The following is a 14,645-nucleotide window of genomic DNA, read 5'->3' on the forward strand; positions in this document are numbered from 1 at the left end:
TTCTCACCCCCTATAAAAAAACAGATATAAAAAAAACGCAACAAGGCGCCACTGACAGATAAATATACTTTTGGAAATGGAATGGTTTAAGGATGCTCGTGTGCAATGAAATAACAATTCATCGTCATATCTGTATCGAAACAATAATCCTCGATTGAGATAACTCTCGAGGCGGAATTTTTTTTTTTGTTATTCTTGAAGAAGAAATCGTGACACACAATCGAAGTCGGTTATACAATAAAAAAAAAATATTAAGAGAATGTATAAAATTCATGGGATGAGAGGGTTGTCTCATGAAAAGTATGAAGATTGTTTCTTCTATTTTTCAGTTGAAGAAAGTTTAAGAAGTTGAGAATTGGTACATTCATCATTAAAAATAAATTGAAAATAAAAGTTTTTCGTCTATTGCTACTATAGATTTTGTTTTTATTAAGAAGAAGAAAAAACGTTAACAAAGAATAATTTTCATTATTTTTTTTTTTTTTTGTTTAAATTTCATGGACTTTGTGAATTTTAATTCAATTTAAAAATTTAAATGACCTGTAGTCCAAAATGCGTTTCGCCCAGGCACAACTTTTGGGCTCATCAGTTAGATGCAGTTGTACCCTTCTAAGACGCAAATTTTGGTTTTATCAATAAAATGGCATTTAAATTTTTTTTAGAGTCAAATTTAAAAAAAAAACTGTATTTAATTTCGCAAAAAGTCCATAATTTTACTTTACTTTTAAATAAAATGGACGACTGGTTCACACGAACTTGGTATTATAGTTCAAAGAACATATTTTAGTTTTTAGGTATCCATGGGAAATTAAAGCTTTAGATATAAGTTTTCAATATAAAATAAAATTTAAAAAAAATTGTGTAAAGAGTAATTTTTTTATTTTAAAAAATATCTGAAAATTTTGAATAACTTTAGTTCTACAATAAAGGACATTATAAGCAATTTACAAGAAAATATGGCAATTTTCACAAAAAACTTCAAAGTCATATTTACACTACATACATTTTTTTGAGAAAAACTAAAAAAGTTTTATTAAAACCAGCTTTTATGTAGACCAAATTTAATAAAAGCCTTTAAGGTAATTTTCGAGATAATTGCAATTTTTAAAATTTTATGGGAGGTAAAACTTCTAAAGTAGATATTTAAAAAACTTAAATAGAAATAGGCTATGGAAATCACGCAAAAATCATTTGTACAAAATTTCAAGCAAATCAATTCATCCATTTAGGTCCTAGATCGATGGACTCAGGGACACACAGACACACACAGGTGCCAAATGCATAAATTCTTGGCAGAAATTTAAAAAAAAATTGGGGGAAATAAAAAAAATAGCTTTACAGTTAAATACCCAAACTATGCAAACACTTGATAATTTTGATAATTCTGTTTGCAAGTTGTAAGAAGTGATTTAATCAGCTGCCATTATATCGAAAAAACTAACAAGTGTTGAAGTCAAATTTTTAGTAGTGATTTAATTTTCAAAATTTTTTTTTGAAATGGCTTTGCTAACGATATTTATGTAAAATTATAATTCTGTGTGATTAAATAAAATTTTGGTGAATTTTTGAAAGTTGAGTGCAGTTTTGGAAAAAAAATTTTGTTTTTTCCTTTTTTCATCTAAAGTTTTATTTATGATCAGATCAATTTATGTCTTCGAAATTAGTCTTATTTGTTAGTATATCATGTGTTCTTGTGGGAATATCAATAAAAAGTTGCGCATATTTGCGCTTTTTGGAAAGTGCCCTTCTTGAATGGGTTAGGGTCTTGACATAAAAAAAAAATATGTTTTTTTTTTTGAAATATCTGTTTCTATGTTTTTTTTAGGATCAGGTTCAAGTGGTATTTTTATCGCGAGGCGAATATTATTTGGGCATATGAGGCATTCAGGCGATGTTTTGGCACCAATTCAATCTTCAAATTTGAATTAATTCATTTCAAAAAAATTTTTGCATTAAAACATGAAATATTATTATATAAATACTAAAAAATGTGATTTTGATTCATTTTCCTGCCCCTGTGTGAGACTTCTCCATCATCGTTATGTTGGCTTTCATTAAAACTTCCTTTTTGACACGAGAGCAATTAAAAATGTTGGTTAAATAAAGTTCATAAATCCTGATGTTTCCTACAAATTAGGCTACTTTATATTTTTGAAACAATGTTTTCTTAGAAAATATCGTATTTCTGAGAAAGGTCGATGCTTACTAAAAGTAATTCGCTACAAATTTATATAATGTATCCATCTCTACAAAGCCTTAATAAAAATAAATAACCCATTACTATTGGATACATTATATTCAAAAAAAAAAAAAAATGACATGCATCAGATTATTTAAATAAACAGCAAAGGCAGTTTTCTTGATTTTTCTACATAATTCATGTGAAAAATCAAAAATTTCGTATTTTTAGTTTCTTTTATTTTTTAAATTAAAATTTGAATATTTTATTCAAAAATTTAAGTTACTTATAAAATTGTTGGCCAGTGTTGTGTTTACTTTATGCACAATTATTTGGAAAAATATTCCGTCTAAAAATCTTAAAATTAGAATATAACATCCTAATTCTTCGCCACTTTTAAAAGAATTTATAAGATAAGATTAACATTGTTTTGAGCTGAAATCTGATATCTAGCAGACCATAGCTTTGAGAATTGTAACATTTATTTATTAAATAAATAAATTCTTTTTCAATTTATATGATATGAACATTTTTACGGACGTTAGAAAAATTATTCGTTAGGACCACTCAACATCCTAAATTTTCTGAGACAAGTTTCTAACGCAACTGCAAAATGTAAAAAATTTCAGTTTTTTATTGATTTAAGCTTTCCAGTATGTACTTATTTTTGGTAAATATGAACGGTTACGCTTTTATGCATCTTCAATTCAAAATGATTGAACGATCTCTTTCTCTCGATTTTAAAAAAATTCAACATTCATATTAGTTAATTACGAGAAAAAAAAAGAACAAAAATTGGAACGAAATCACAAGATATGAAAAGCAATATTTTGAGAGATTATCTTCGAAACCAATTATTGAAAATTCTAAGAGGTTTAACTTGGCACATTTTTTTCTACCAAAAATACGCCTTGAAGATCTTAAATCAAGAAAGACTGATAATTCGAGTATTTTTTGACAGTTTTTGCATTTTTTAAAGTGTTTGAATTCGACTGAGGACATCATTTTAATACGTTACTTTACCAGAATTGACAAGCTGACGGGGCTAAATTTAAATTTTTAGTTTTACTGACTCAAAAAAAAAACAGGTATGTGAAGAGTCTTGTAATTGTCATGTCTACAAGTTGAATACAATCAAATCCTTAGCTTATTCAAAATCTAAATAATTGACTTTGACTGTATATTTTTATGCTACTGACACTGAGTTTTATTTGACAGTTTAAGGTACATATATATATCGCGTATTTTATTTTATTTATATCCTATGTATGCGATTGAAGTGTTTTTTTTATTTTTATTTTTTTTTTTTTTTTTTGTAATAAAAAAATTGAATTTGAAAACAAATTGAAAATAAAGCACTGTAAAATTGACATTTATTTGTTGAAATGATAGATATACTAGATAATATTTTGATACGGATGATTTCCATTTAAATTTGATACCAAGAAATATTTATATGTTATAAAAATCACCGTTAAATTGATAACATATCTTTGTGAGTTATCCTTTTTCAATTCTGGGAATATGAAAAAAAAATGTATACTTTTATTAAGATGTATTGAGGTTGATTTGACGAGAATTGAGTGGTAACTGCTTTACTTTTTGAAGAAGGTGGTTATTTTTGTGATTTTAATTCTCTCAATTTCCTTTAAAATGCCTTTTAAAAGTAATAATTTCCCACCCAACGAGCAGACTTTAGTCTTTCAAAATTCTCCCATCCAACTGTTAAATTATTGCTGTATCGCTCATCTTTTTAAAGGATTCTAATTTCCCAAGAAACTCCAACTCCATCCTTACAAAGTTACGTCTTAAACCCTCACACACACTCCGTTCAAATATTAAACACATATAATAGGTCTATTAAGCGATTTTGAATGTAACGTCTTAACTTACTCGTATAACCACAAAAGGACTTATGCACGATCAATTGCATCGAATTATTACCTACTCTCATCTTTAACTTAATGATTCCATCGGCACTTTATTTCATATCATCCAGCAATTAGCTTGTTCACGAGCTACACACGCTCCTCTACGTAGCAAGTGAAAGTATATTTCTAGATGAAGCGGAAATACTTTAGTACCCTTAAGGATTTTGCCATTAAGTGATTTCAAAAGAGCGCGAAGCATTGTACGAAAGTTTTAAAGGACTTTTATATAAAATAACTTTTTTTATTTTATTATTTTTTTTTTTTTTTCTTAATCAATATAAAGTATATGTATACGATGAGCACGTGCTTTTCTGACTTTGAATTGAATCCATGTGATGGTGCGTTGAAGACGACCGACTGACGACGACGTCATGGTGTAGGGATTTTATTTCATTTCTCGAAGGAAGATAATCGTTTTGTATCATTTTTACTGATGGAGTCTTCGTTTTATGAGTTATTATTGCCGCCAGCATGAAAATGATACACAAAAATATATCCCTCATTTTTGTTTTTATTTTAATATGAGTATTGGTATGGGTATGAATGAGTACCTACTCTGTATTGTGGATATAGGATATATCATATTGTTGTCCCATAAATGTTTACGAGTATATGTTGTTTTATTTCGATTGGCTTCATTTAAAGATTTAAGAACTTTTTTTCTATTTTTTTGCATAGGTATATAAACAAAAACTATGTAAATCATAATTGGTGTAAAAATGAATGCTCACTGAGGTTCTTAAGCCGTTTTAATACCACTTAAACTATTATTAGGATTGCCTTAATAAATTGATCAAATCTTACTACTAATCTGAGAAGTGCTGGGAGTTATTTATGTAAATATAACACATATTCATAGATTTTAAAATTAAGTCAAAGCTCTTGAAAATTGTTGAATGTTGAGTTTACAATGTGTTTTTATAATTATTCTTAAGAGGGTTTGATAAAAATACCTGTGAAAATATTAACCATAAAAAAGGGAACAATATTATGATTAACGAATTTTATTTTAAACAGATAAATTATTTCGTGATCTGTGTAATATGTGAGAAGGTATTGTAAGAAAAAATTAAAAATGAATGATGTGGTCACTGTGGTGTATACGTGTTTTTTTTTTTTAATTTTTTTTTTTTAAGGAAAGAACGTAATACAAAATCAAGAGATGATCAGCCCTTATTTTCTGGCATATGTTTACGAATGCGCTGAATTAAATTGGAAATTTCAGCAAAATAACGATAAAATTCACGTTACCAGGACAAACGTGATCGGATTTGAGCAGCTCGGAATCAATAGTTTTGCCAATTGGCTTTCAACATAACCGGATATAAATTTTATTTAAAACCTCTGGTTCATTTTAGCTTGATAAATCTACAAGGAATTTCATAAATACAACAATAAAGAAGATTTGAAGGAATCCATCATAGCAGCCGGGCAAAACATTGACTTTAAGATCAAAAACTGCAGTTTTAACCTTATTTCGCACTTCATCGAGCTCAAAAATGAAAAAAAATTTAAAAATGATTTTGGAAAAAAACATTTTCATATTCAAATGCAATAAACCGTTCATAAAATAAAAACCCACAAATTTTCATGGGTTTATTTACAATCATTTTTTTAATATGGTCCTATAACCTTTTTTCGTGCAATGTATATATGTACCTACCAGTGGCGTATCCAGAAAAAAATTTGGGGGGGGGGGGGGGGCTGGAAAATTTTTCAAAAATTTTTGATAAGGTAAATGTACTACAAATTTGTCTCTTTTTTTATTCATCTTTGATCGAGAGAAAAGCGCTGTGCTGCGGTATTGAAAGTCGTATAGTAGCATTTTACTGCTCCCGACAACTTCGTACTACTGTCTCCTCCTTTCACATTCGAAGTAGCTTTTTTTCCAAGTTCTTGTATCCCAAACATTTTACACAAACAGCAGTTAGTAGTCTTTAAAAAAAAAAAAAAAACATATTTTCGTTCGAACTTTTTCATGTGCTGAATTCAAAACTGTTTACAGATTTATTCCTACCACGTCTAGTTTTTGAGCTATACTCATCACTTTTTTCGGTATAAATGCCTATATTTCCGCAATTCGACCGAAAGTAAACTGGCATCACTTTTCAATTTCACGTGAAATTGATCTTCGATCGATTTCGAAAACTTCGAAAATGCTTCGAACTGTCAAAACTAAAGGATTATCCATTTTTATTTTGTTTCTAAAGTTAAATCACTGCTACTTTGAACATGGATTCAATTTTATTGGCAACTTTATTGGAATAAAGCAGAATTTAAAAGAAAAAATAAGAAGTCACATTTTGCGAGACATATGAAATATGTAAGTGAAATGCAGAACATGGGCGATATTATTGCAAATTTTCAAAGAAAAATGAATTAGATAAAGTGTAAAGCGAAAGAGGTTGCAAACACAGAGGCAGTGATGAATTATGATATTTCATGCCTCATGTGTTTTATGTATTTTGTATTAAATTAACAACAAATAAACATTACAAAACAAAAAAAATATAAGTTTTGACAATATTTTGTCAAAAAATTGGAGTTCACGAGCAGAAACAAAGCGAGTTGAATTCGATCAGAAAATCGAAATGAGCGAAAAAATTTAGAACACCTAATTTCACTATCGGCAACGCAAGTGAATGCTCAAAAAGTGAAATGCAGAACCTAAAAGTTTCAAAAACTAATTTTCAATGTCATTCTCTCGATGTTTAATCCGAAATATACAGGGTGTCCCAAAAGTAATGGATCAAACGAAATATGCTGATAGGCCAACTTTAGGGCTCTCAGAATTTAGTAACTTGTTCATCCCAAATCCTTACGGTTTTCAATTTAATGCAGTTTTTGTGAATTATCGAAAAATCTCGACTTTGCAACAGTATTTTGCTTCCTCCGGTCATAATTGATTTTTGTTTTTTACAATTCTTTCACTAAAACATTGGCTAATAAGAATAAATAATTATTTAATCAAAATATTTTTTATTTCATACGCCATTTTGCTGCAAATTATGTAACAGTTCCATGTTTTATAAAAACTCAATTACTTATTTTTTTTTTCAGAGCAACACACTGCAAAAAATTTGTATAGTGTGACACAGGTTAATTATTTTAAAAAATTGCCGTGTTATTGCACTTTTCAAAAATGTATAAAAGTTTCCAAACTTGAAGTTAGAACAAAAGATATTACAATTTTAATGCAACAAAACAGGCCTTTTCAGAGAAAAATAACAAAGAAAAATAAACACATTTCCTCGACTGTTGTTTGTTTATTTCTTTTTGAATAAAAGCCTCGATTTTTGTTTGTTATTTTGCTCTGAAAACCCCTGTTTTTTTGCATTAAAATTGTAATATCTTTCGTTCTAATTTGAACTTTGGAAATTTTTATACATTTTTGAAAAGTGCAATAATACGGCAAGTTTTTAAAATAATAAACCAGTATCACACCATACAATTTTTTTTCGGGATGTTCCTCTCAAATAAAAGTAAGAAATTGAGTTTTTATAAAACATGGAACTGTTACATAATTTGCAGCAAAATGGCGTATGAAATAAAAAATATTTTGATTAAATAATTATTTCTTATTATTAGGCAATGTTTTAGTGAAAGAATTGTAAAAAACAAAAATCAATTATGACCGGAGGAAGCAAAATACTGTTGCAAAGTCGAGATTTTTCGATAATTCACAAAAACTGCATTAAATTGAAAACCGTAAGGATTTGGGATGAACAAGTTACCAAATTCTGAGAGCCCTAAAGTTGGCCTATCTGCATATTTTGTTTGATCCATTACTTTTGGGACACCCTGTATACATATTTTTTAATAATATGTTCCTTTTTTAATACAAATCAGAAGCACAAACTGGAATTTGCTTAAATAAACCATTAGTTATGTTGACCATTAAGATATTGAGCTATAAAAAATTTGTATTTCCAATATCTTCCAGAAAAATATTATTTTTGAAAAAAAGTAATATACTCAAGACAATAAAATACGACGTGTTGCATAAGAAGCTTTGCAAAATTTAACGGTGATGTAATTCGACGTCAAAATACCAAACAAACTATTTGAAGAATTCTGAATTCGACTATAATCCTGAAAATCCCAAACCTCAACGTCAACTAAGGCACTTACTCAAACAAACACAAACAACCATTTTAGAATTTGGAGGGGGCTCGATCATTGAGCTGCATCTAAATCTCTACGATTTACGAAGAAGTTTCAGTTAATCATGTAGATTATGATGAAATCAGCTAAATAGTAACATGATTTTGGAGGCTTGGGGGGGGGCTTGAGCCCCCTGAGCCCCCCCTCAATACGCCACTGGTACCTACATTAGGGTGGGTCAAAAAAATCGAAATTCTTTTTTTTGATTTGGTGCCCCGAAAAATCGATTGCTAGACACCTCTAGAATATACCTACACACCAAATATGAGCTCTTTATATTAATGGGAAGGTCCTCCGCTTTTAAATTTTCCATTTTTGCATCAAGCTTCTACAAAAAAAAATTATTTTTTTTATAAATCGATTTTTTTGCAAATTTCTTTTCTTATTCTTGTAGGAAATTGAACGCTCTACAAAAAATACTTCATACTCTTTTTTCGTTTATCTAACGAACGTTTAAGTCCCTACAAGAAAACATCTTGCTAATTTGAAAATATTGAATTTTAAGTGCATTAGAAAATTTTGAAAAGTAAAAAATGTTTTCATATTTTTTTTAACTTTGACCTCGAATATCTTTAGAATGGTTAGATTATTGAAAAAAATTATTAAGAACGATCTGTTTCCTACAAGAATATGTCATGCGCGTTTGATTATTATAATTTTTCAATTTGTTACAAAATTAAGAACAAAAAACGAATTTTTAAAGATTTTCTCGATTTTTGGACCTCAAATATCTACTAAACGGTTAGATAATTCAAAAAAGTGTATTTAACCTTTTTTGTAGAGCGTTCAATTTTCTGCAAGAATATGTAAAAAAATTGGCTAAAAATTCAATTAATAAAAAAAATATTTTTTTTAGTAGAAGCTTGATGTAAAAATGGAAAATTGAAAAGCGGAGGACCTTCCCATTAAGATAAAGAGCTCATATTTGGTGAGTATATTCAAGTGGTGTCTAGCAATCGAGTTTTCGAAGTACCAAATCAAAAAAACGAATTTCCATTTTTTTGACCCACTCTAATGTACAGTACACCTGTTCCATGAAAGCTTTTAAACTGCTTATTGTTATTTGATAACGAATTTATTTTAGGAAACTTCTTCGTTGTCCGCTGGTTAAAGTTCATTTAGTTATGTTGACATTAAATTGAATAATGGTGGCCCCTAGGGGATAACGTCATTAATTATTTTAATTTTTATTTTGCTCATGAAACCTTGACCTTTAAATTAAAAAAAAAACTAGAGATAAGATAACATGTCAAAAAAGCATTTAAAAAGAACGGTTGAGTAACTTCAAAGGTAAAATTAAGAAAAAAAATTCAATAACAGCCTTTTTGGGATATGAAAAAAAAATCGTTTTTGGATTTATGGGCCAAAATACTTTTAAGTGTCTAAAAAGTTGTCCCTTTGGACAGTGAATTTTGAAAAAAAATATGGATCAATATATTTTCATATATTTTAGTTGACATAGAATGGTTATACTTTAATCTATGTATTATAAAACAACATTTGCAGCGATATGTTTGGAATGATATTTCTATATTTATGACAGTTTAAACAAAAAGTGATCAAAACATAACAACTGCCTTACTTTACTGCAAATTTCAGTTTTATTTGTAAAATCATATAATTTAGCTATCTGATATTTTTATTTGAAACTATAGGAACAACATAAGTCTCCTATGAAGTTAAATCACAGAAAAATTAATTTCATTTAAATATTCTTAATAATTTATTATAAAAAATCAGATTTAAAAGTTTAAATACCACTGCATTACCAAGATAACAGACAATGTTACCGTGATTTGTAAACAATTCGATCCAAATTTGGGTTTCAAACTTGTAAAAGTAAATAATGTTAATTTTATAACCCAATATAGTTATTCTACTGATTTGTCCTTTTTCTTAGAGAAAAATTTTTGGCCCTTATACAAAAATTGAACATTTCGTTTTGAAAATTAATTAAAAAAAAAAAAACGGACCGATAGTTTTTTTAAAAATTTGTTTTTTTTTTTCGATTAGTATTTTCTTTAATAATTTTTTTTTATAGAATTTTGAAAATTTCATTATCTAGCTAACTAAAGTTATTTAAATTATAATAAAAAGATGATTTTGTTATTTAAAAAACATGTTTTAATTTTTTTCGAGATTCTTGTGATTTAGAGATAATTTGTGTCTAGATGTTTTTTAACCTAAAACTTCTTCTAATTTTGAAAAAAAAAAAAATAGCAATCATAATCCCAATAAAAATAAAATGCACGACTGGGGCCGCACGTACTTGCTCTTGCAGTTCAAAGCACTTTTATGTTAGCTTTCTTGTAGATTAAAGAATTTTTAAGAAATTTGGTTGATGTAGGGGAAGAGCCGGCATGGAGGCCAAATGTTAGTTAAATAAATTTTTTTTTGCTTGGCTTGACCTTTTTGAGAAAAACTAAAAATGCGGTTTTACTACAATTACTTTGAATATTACGTATGCAACATTTTATCAAAATCATTAGAGCCATTTTTGAGAAAATTGCAATAACTCCATAATAATGTACGGGAAGAGCCGACATCCGCGATTTAAAAAAATGTAAAGACCATATTTCCACTATCCGTATTTTTTGAGAAAAACTAAAAACGCAGTTATGTTAGAACTATGTACAGCATTACGTGTGTTAAATTTAATCAAAATCGTTAGAGCCGTTTTCGAGAAAATTGTAATAACTCGAAAATTTTGTATGGGAGGTATACGTTCTAAGCGAGATATTAAAAAACAAAAAAAAAACAACCTTGGAAATTATGAAAAAAACATCCATACCAAATTTCAAGAGAATCCGTCTACCCGTTTAGGCTGTAGCTACTTGTACAGATGGACGCACCGACGCACAGACGCACGGACGCACAGACCGACGGACGTCATGACGAAACCCACTTTTTTGGACTTCTCCATCATCGTAATGTTAGTTTTGATTAAAACCTCGAATTTTTTTTTCGACACGAAACCAATACTTGCCCTATTGAGCAAGTAAAAATTACGTATACGCCACAGTGGATGTCTGCAAATATTATTTTCCTTTCGTTTTTAAATGTTTGTGGAAACAAAAATGCACAAAATAGTTGATGGTAGCCGTCAAATTTAAGTATTATTTAATCTTGAATATGAATTGATGGTGGATATAGCATAGCTTTTACCTATGTAATATGCTGTTTTTTTTTTTAATTTTTTTTTTATTAAAGACATTTCGTCTATTTTCGTTGCCCGATGCCATTTCAAAATGTGACTAAAAAAGATTGATAATCTATTAGACATATTTAAATATAAATATTGTATTAAAATAACAGAAATCCCTTAACTCAAAACTCATACATAAATCGTGTACAAATGTATTACTTTCTGAATCTTCATCCCATTGACTATAATATAAATTTCATTACATGAAAAATGTCTTTTTAAGTTCAATAATATAAAAAAAAAATACACACACATACAAATACTTATTATATTATGTATGAATAAATATGAAATTTTCCAAATAAACTGCCTTAGACTACGTGACTTATATACGCAACATTTTACAAAGCAACTCAATACACGCTTCTGTTTGCTTGATTCTACTTTCTTCAAAAAAGGACCTTAATATACCATCATAAAGCAAAAGCCTCATGTTGTATAACACAAATAGTATCTATATTTCCTATGGTTGGTTTTGAAAAATATTTTTTAAAATATTCGAAGCACGTCATTGATTAAAACAAACGAAAACAAATTTTTCAATATGCCGGGTTGTTAAATTATGGTTAGAAAATAACACAACTTTGGGGGCGAACTTTAGAGATAGTATACTTTCCTTATATAAAAAAAAATTCTCCAATTGCTAAATTACTATGAAGGAAATCTCTATTTCTCAATAATATGAGTGATCTTTTTCATAGGAAATGGCTTAAACCGTTTCAAAAACATTTATTTAGAATAAAAACAATGCAATGCAAATGCAAATGCAAAACACTGTATGTATCCTTAAAAATTGGAAAACTACACTTCAGATATTTGTGTCAGATCAACATGAATAAGGTGCATTACTTTTCAGGGATGGTCAGGTTGACTTGTTTGTGTGACATGTTGGTATACATATAAAAATTTAAACTTTTCTTATTAATTTTTTAAAATCTACACCTTATTTTCAAACCAAGAAAATTAGGACTTTCGGACATGAGATTTTTTTAGATTTTTGAGGGTAGTTAAAGAATATCCAAACAAAGATTAAAATGAAAAAATTAGCCTATTTGCACTTATAGACCAGGGTCGATAATTTTTGAAACCAAAAAAAATCATAGTAGAATGAAACCCATTGGAAAATTAGGTGAATATGATGAAAATTAAAGGAAAAATAAATTACGGGCGAGCCGAGTTCGGGAAGTGGGTGGGTTGAGTTTTTAATGGTAAAAAATGGTATATCTCGATTTCCGGCAAAACTACAAGTCCTATAGAAAAAAGTTGTATGACAAAGTTGTAGGTAATAAAAAGATCTACAACTTTTGTACCAACAATTTTTTCACATAACCTCAAAATTTATGTGAAAAATTAAAAAAACCGAGTTTTTGGTTTTTTATTTTTATCTTTTTCAAAAACAAAAATTTTTCTACGAAATTTGGTGAAAACTTACCTTATTATATCCCAAATACACTGTAATTTATTTGATTTAAAATATTTATTTTTTAACCTTTTTTTTTGACTTAATACCAAAAAAACACCCTAATTTTCAATCGAAAATTCACGTGTCAAAATATCAGCTTTTTTCAAAAAATCGGTAGGTATTTTGTTCTCTACTTTCCAATAGTGTAAACAAAAATTTACATTAGTATACCATAATACATGTTCTCGGTAAAAGCAAAAAGCTTGAATTCGAAAATTTTTTTATCATTATTTAAAATTTTAAACTATTTATTAAAATTTACACTTAAATTACTCAAAAATAGTAACATTAATCAATATTACATGAAATCCTACGTTTTTTGAGTAATTAAAGTGTAAATTTGAATAAATAGGCCAAAATTGTAAACAATGATAAAAAAATTTTTTCGAATTCCAGCTTTTTTCATTTTTTGCATTTTACTAAAACATGTTGTATAGTATGCTAATGTAAATTTTTGTTTACACCATCAGAAAAAAGACATTTTAACAAACGAAATGCACACCGACTTTTTGAAAAAAGCTGATATTTTGACACGTGAATTTTCGATTGAAAATTAGGGTGTTTTTTTGGTATTAAGCCAAAATAAGGTGAAAAAATTAATATTTTAAATCAAATAAATTACAGTGTATTTGGGTCATAATAAGGTAAGTTTTCACCAAATTTCGTAGAAAAATTTTTGTTTTTGAAAAAGATAAAAATAAAAAACCAAAAACTAGGTTTTTTTAATTTTTCACATAAATTTTGAGGTTATGTGAAAAAATTGTTGGTAAAAAAGTTGTAGATCTTTTTATTACCTACAACTTTGTCACACAACTTTTTTCTATAGGACTTGTAGTTTTGCCGGAAATCGAGATATACCATTTTTTACCATTAAAAACTCAACCCACCCACTTCCCGAACTCGGCTCGCCCGTAATTTATTTTTCCTTTAATTTTCATCATATTCACCTCCTTTTCCAATGGGTTTCTTCCTACTATGATTTTTTTGTACTTTTTAATGTTTTTGTAGCCATCGGCACTGGTCTATTATTCCTAAGATGAACAAGAATCTTCTTTAGTGCATATCCTAAAATTTGCCCCTCCATCAAAAAATACCATTATTTCGTAGGTATATATATTTTTTGTAAGGGATTGTTTTGATTTTTAATAATGATGGATTCTTAAATCTTCAGGCAAAATTTGGTTCATCTACCATAACTTTTAAGGGTTTTTTGGCAGTAAGTTAGCAACTGTTATAATAATATGAGTTGACAGATGAAAAACAGGTATAACTTTTTCCAGAGACGTCAGATTGTCTTGATTTTGGATTTTTTGGAATCAGCATTAAAAAATACCTTGGAATCTTGTATCATATGTGTATATAGTACCATAGCCTATTTCTGCTAATTTTGAAAATCTCCATTTCGCGATTTGACCTTGAAATCGCGACAAGCGGACATGAGATTTTTCTAGACTTTTGAGATATGTTATAGAATGGCAAAAGGAAGATATTGAGCAAAAAAAATTTCTACTAACATTCATTCCGAGGTTAAACCCTTATTTAACTGGATTAAAAAAAAAATTTTTGTATTTTTATTTTACTAACTGAACCGAAAAACATTACATTCGAAATAAATTTTTCCAGCAAAACTTTAAAAAAGCTTGAAATAATAAAATATAAAAAAAATAGTATTAAACTACCCCCAAAATGTAAAAAATGGAAATA

This window comes from Episyrphus balteatus, chromosome 1 (assembly GCF_945859705.1).
Source record: "Episyrphus balteatus chromosome 1, idEpiBalt1.1, whole genome shotgun sequence".
Taxonomy (NCBI): Eukaryota; Metazoa; Arthropoda; class Insecta; order Diptera; family Syrphidae; genus Episyrphus; species Episyrphus balteatus.